Below are 5,693 nucleotides of genomic sequence, written 5' to 3' on the forward strand. Positions count from 1 at the left end.
CCACAGTCGCCTTTGACTGGACGTAAAGGTCCAGGAGTCCTTTTGCTTTTGAATATCCCAGTGCTATTGTGCGTGGGGGGGGGGGGGTAATCTCCTGCGCAGGAGGGGCTTCATCCTGCCATGCAAGCCCTGCAGGTGTTGGATTCCCACTTTGCAGCTGGCATGCATAGATCCGGGGCCCAGTAAGGGCCCTTTTTGGGGCCCCTCCCTTCCCCATCACTGCATCTTCATCTCTTTGTCCTCTCTGCCCAGGCGACTGTGGGGTTGGGGCGCTCGTCTCCGCTGTCAGGTTGAGGGGGCTGGCGTTTGTCCACAGACACCTTTCCCGGGTCACGTGGCCAGCAGGACTCAACCGCTTCTGGCGCAACGGGGTACATTGGTGAAAACCAGAGTGCACAGAAATGCCACAACTGCTTCTCCTGGTATGTTTTTGAACTGCTAGGTTGGCAGAAGCTGGGACAGAGCAACGGGAGCTCAGCCCGTCGTGGGGATTCGAACCCCGACCTCCCTTGTCTTTCAGATGAGGGTCCCCTTCGCCCTCAGGCTTGACTCCCCAGGGATGGGATGGAAAGAGGCACAGGAGCCAACTCCTAGGGGCCAAGGTTCCATTGTCCCCCACCTAAATAAAATATTTGAGGCCCCCTCAAAAAAGTTGATTGACATTAAAATGTTGAGGGGTGTGTGGCATCATCTCATCCATTAGACTGGGAGGAAGAGGGTGTGGGGAGGGAAGCCCAGCCAAGCATTGCCAGGGGACGGTTGGGGGCGCTGGCAGAGAATTTCCTGGAGGGGCTCCAGAGCTGCCAGCGGGGGGGGGGGGGTCCTATTCCCACTGCACCCCCTTCCTCCAGGGAGGTTGGATTCATGGAATCCTAGGAACTGTCAGAGCCAGCCAGCCAAAATCACAGGGAGCATGTGAAGCTAACTCTTTATTAGCTGAAACAAGGACTGCTCCAGGGAGCCAGGAATGGTCAGCACTCAACTCTTCTCAGTAGTTGCAGAGATCCGGGTGGAAGAATCTGCAGCCCAGCCCTTTGCGGTTTTGAAGCACAACAGCCAACTCCTAGGGGCTGATCGGCTTTGCCAATAAAATATTTGTGGGGTCCTGGCACCCCCAAAGTTAACCGGCACTGCCATTCAAATACAATGTGTGCCCGGCAAGCTGCAAGAGCTAAGTTAAGGAGCTGAAGTGAAATAACTGGAAATAAGCTCAGCATTGGCCACCCTCTCTAGACACCTGTAACATCGAAGAGGAATAACTCAAAAGAAGCAACAGAAGTTTTAAAAAGCTGCACATTTACTACTTTGTTTAGAACCCTGTATCATACACTAAATTTAGTACAATTTATTATTAAGTTAACTGTTTCCTGAAAGAACATTATCTATCTCCTGACACATCCTTTGCTTTCTTCAACTTGGTTGTGTAAAATAAATCTTTCTTGTTTGTTCAACTTCTGCCAGAGTCTCCAAGGATCTTTGTTTACGTTCAAACAATAAGTGTAAGATACCCATTGTGGTTATATAGGCAGTCAGGACTGACTGAAGAAACAGTGGTACCTTGGGGGAGAGTGTCAATGATTAAAATGGTGCTATTACCAAAAATCCTATTTTTATTTCAAACTATCCCAATAATAATTGGGACAAAATATTTTAAAAGCTGGCAAAGAGACCTTGCCAATTTTATATGGCAAGGGAAGAAAGCCAGAAGAAAATCAGAACTAATGATGGGGCTAAAAGAAATGGGGGGATTTTCAGTCCAAGATTTAAGAAGATATTTTGAAGCAGTGTGCTGGAGTTGGATGAAAGAGTGGATGTTACTAAAAGATACTGAGGAAGGGAAATGATTGAAGAACAGATGTAAAGGCGAGCAATATAGTGAAGAGACGTGCGGTGAATGCGGTGGAAGTCTTTTAAAATATTTTAACTAGGATTTATATATTGTAATGCTTGGAGGAGTCAATATTAAGGGGGTGAAGCAATTAGCAATTCAAGCTAAAGATCTAGCCCAGGAAAATGAAAAAAAGTAACTACACTATCTAAACAGGGGGCAGAATTGCCGGACCCCCAGAGAAGAGCTAATATGATTTTGGGAGGAATTCCGGAAGAAATACAGGCTAAAGAGTTGGAAGAAACTTTGAGAACCTGGCTATGCTCCACCTCCATAGTTCTGCCCGGACACTGAGGTCCAGCGCCGAGGGCCTTCTGGCAGTTCCCTCGGTATGAGAAGCCAAGTAACAGGGAACCAGGCAGAGGGCCTTCTCGGTAATGGCACCCGCCCTGTGGAACGCCCTCCCATCAGATGTCAAAGAGAAAAATAACTACCAAACTTTTAGAAGACATCTGAAGGCAGCCCTGTTTAGGGAAGCTTTTACTGTTTAATATCTTGTTTTATTTTAGTGTTTTGTTGGAAGGCGCCCAGAGTGGCTGGGGAAACCCAGCCAGATGGGTGGGGTATAAATAATAATAAATTATTATTATTATTAGTAGTAGTAGTACTCAAGGAGTTAGTTTGAAGGCAGAAGATGTGGAACGAGCCCATCACTCCCGAGGGCCTAAGGGGAGAAAATCCCCCAGGAATGTAATACCGTATTATTTTTTTTCTTGTTTTCCTCCTCCAAAAACTAGGTGCGTCTTGTGGTCTGGTGTGTCTTATAGAGCGAAAAATACGGTAATTAAATGTTCTAGAGAGAAGCTGCAACAGCAGGTATACCAGACTTTGAAGAAAATCTGGGATATCATATAGTTAAAGGTATGTATAGAGGAGAGTCCTTAAAGTCATTGCAGGAAGTAATAGAGAATATAGGTAACCAATATTGGTTAAAAATTGGAGGACTATACAACAAAATTTCCAAAGTACAAGAGACAGGAAACTTCCAAAGTCCAAGAGTCAATAGAGGAACTATACAAACAAATGAAAATTAAAATTATTTCTAAAATGGTACAGAACTCCAGCCCAGCTTGCTCATATAGTAGCAGGATTGAATTCTAGCTGTTGGCACTGTGAACAAGTCAAGGGATGGTTTTCCCATATGTACTGGGAATTCCCAGAGGTAAAGGAATTCTGGGGGGAAATCCTAAAGGTTATTAATGAAATTTTTAAAATAAAGCTTTCCATAGATTTTGATTTCATGACAATGGGTAACATGGCAACAGAGAAAGGTGACCAGTTTACCTTCAAAGCTATGATATTAGCGGGAAAGGCAACGATAGCTTTAGGTTGGAAAGAGAGAGGAAAATGGACAGTAGAGGCATGGAATAGTTATTTGTTTGAACTTATTCAGTCGGACATTGTCGCAGTCACGACACAGGAAACAACGTGGAAGGTCAAGTCCACCACGATAAGGAACAGAGGGAACCCCTATCTTGAATGGATAAAAACTACTGGAACAAAAGACATCCGGTGGAAACTAAAGACGCTATGCCCGTGGTTGAGGATAATTGTTTGAACCCTTCCAATGGGTATGGGGGGGGGGAGTAGGGAATGGAAAAAAATTGTATGGGAAGTTAAAAAATTATAAGAAGATAATATGTATGTAAAAAATCCTGAACTCAAATAAAATAAAATAAAATTTTTAAAAAGAAAGTAATGCAAAACAGATTAATCAATTCCAGACTTTTAAAAACAACTCCTAAAACAGCAATTTAAAATGAATTTTACTATCTAATGAGATCATTGATCCATAAAATGAAAGCAATAATCAATGTACCGTACTATAAAAGAAAGAAGGCAGTACTTTAGATTAAAATTAAAATTATTATTTTTTCTTACCTGCACTGATGATAGACATTGTTTGGACGGGGCTTTTATGCATTGCCGCAGTCACACAATCAATCAAAAACAGAGAACAAGCCACAGTCACAAAAATGAAAAAGCCAAATAAAAACGCAATTTCTTTTAGCAAAAACAAAAGCACCAGATATAAGCTCCAAATATCACCCCAGAACACTGCAATTGGAAATGGAAGGCTTTGATTACAATGGGGGGGGGGGCGCAAATTAGCAGCGGAACAGTGAAAACAGAAGGAAGAAGGCTTTGATTACAATGCAGGGGGACACAAATTAGTGCAACAGTGAAAACAGAAGCTCATCAGCATGTTTGGCTTCCGAAGCAAAGTTCACAAACTGGAACACTGACTTCCAGGTTTGCAGCATTTGAGTTCAAAGTTGTTCAGGGACTAAGCTGTTTGAAAACCGAGGTACCACTGTATATAGACATGGTTGCCATACATCCAGAATTGTAAGCAGCGTCTGGGCGGAAATTGCTGAAATGTCCAGGAAAATCTGGATGTATGACAGCCCATGTCGCAAGCGTAGATTTCGGCAAACTTCACTTGAAATAGATACGCCCCCCCCCCCCAGTTCCTTCAAGCCCTCCTCATAAGGCTTGGTTTCAGACCCTTGATGATCTTGATTGACTCCTCTGCATCATCTTCATGAAGTTTCCCCTTAGAATGTAGCAAGCTGTAAATCTTAAATTTACTTTCCACAGTTGTTCCCATAAAGCAAAGTCAATGTTTTGTCCTATATCTCTGGCCAAGCTTATCATTGATGATTTTATCATTTCATTCTTTGTATCTCACTCCAGTAACGTTTAGATAATATTTTAACCCTGGAGCCTAATAACTCCCTTTCAAACTGTGAGTTTTGTTCTGCAAATCCGTTTTAAAAAATCTAACTTAAATGTTGCATTCAACTGATGGTAACTTGACCAGTCTCCCTCCCACCTAGAGGAAGAAGTTCCCTTTATAGGGATCCCACATACAATAAAGCAATACCACACGGCCCTAAACCTCACCTCCCAATACATCGACCTCAGCGGGTATTGGTCTGCTGTGTCAAAGTTTTACTGGACGGTTGGACAATATTGGTGAGAGCACCTGTAATCTCACAGTCACCACTTCCCCTGGAATAAGAATCACTTCCATCCAAACCAGTAAGTATGTCTGTAATTATGACAATCTGACCAATGCCTAGATGACTTAAGCCCTATATCGGACTCCTCTCCATGGCCCCCCCCCCCGGATATAGAGCATGGTCCAATCCCCTGGACATTCTCAGACATACAGAAGTCCTTCTCAAGGTCTTGAAGGAATCTGAAGAGGTGATTCAAGCAACACAAAAGGAGATTTCTCCTAAAGAGCAGGAAGAACTTTCTGATAGTAAGAGTCAGCAGTGAAAAGGAACTCCCTCAGAATGGGGTGGACTCTCCTTCATTGGAGGTATTTAAGAAGTTGGATGGCCATCTGTCATGGATGCTTGAAATGAGATTTCTGCATTGGCGGAGGTTGGACTAGATTCCAAATATACCATTTTATTATTCATCCTGCTGTGAGTTCTGGAATTGACTTTTTTACGAGGTAAATTTTATCTACATTCCATGCGCTGATATGCTTTCAAGCCTGTATGAATTATTTGGTGGGGCATGAGAGTGGCACTCTGACTGAAGCTCTTCCCACATTCCAAACCCTAAGAGGTTTTCTCTCTTGTATGAATTATTTGATGGGAAGAGAGACTCCGACTGTGACTGAAGCTCTTCCCACATTCCAAGCACTGATAGGGTTTCTCCCCTGTATGAATTCTTTGATGGGAAGTGAGACTGTGGCTGTGACTGAAGCTCTTCCCACATTCAAAGCACTGATATGGTTTCTCCCCTGAATGAATTATTTGATGGCAATTGAGATTTGAGCTGCAAC

The sequence above is a fragment of the Podarcis tiliguerta genome (assembly GCF_965153285.1).
Source record: "Podarcis tiliguerta genome assembly, chromosome: 2".
Lineage (NCBI taxonomy): Eukaryota > Metazoa > Chordata > Lepidosauria > Squamata > Lacertidae > Podarcis > Podarcis tiliguerta.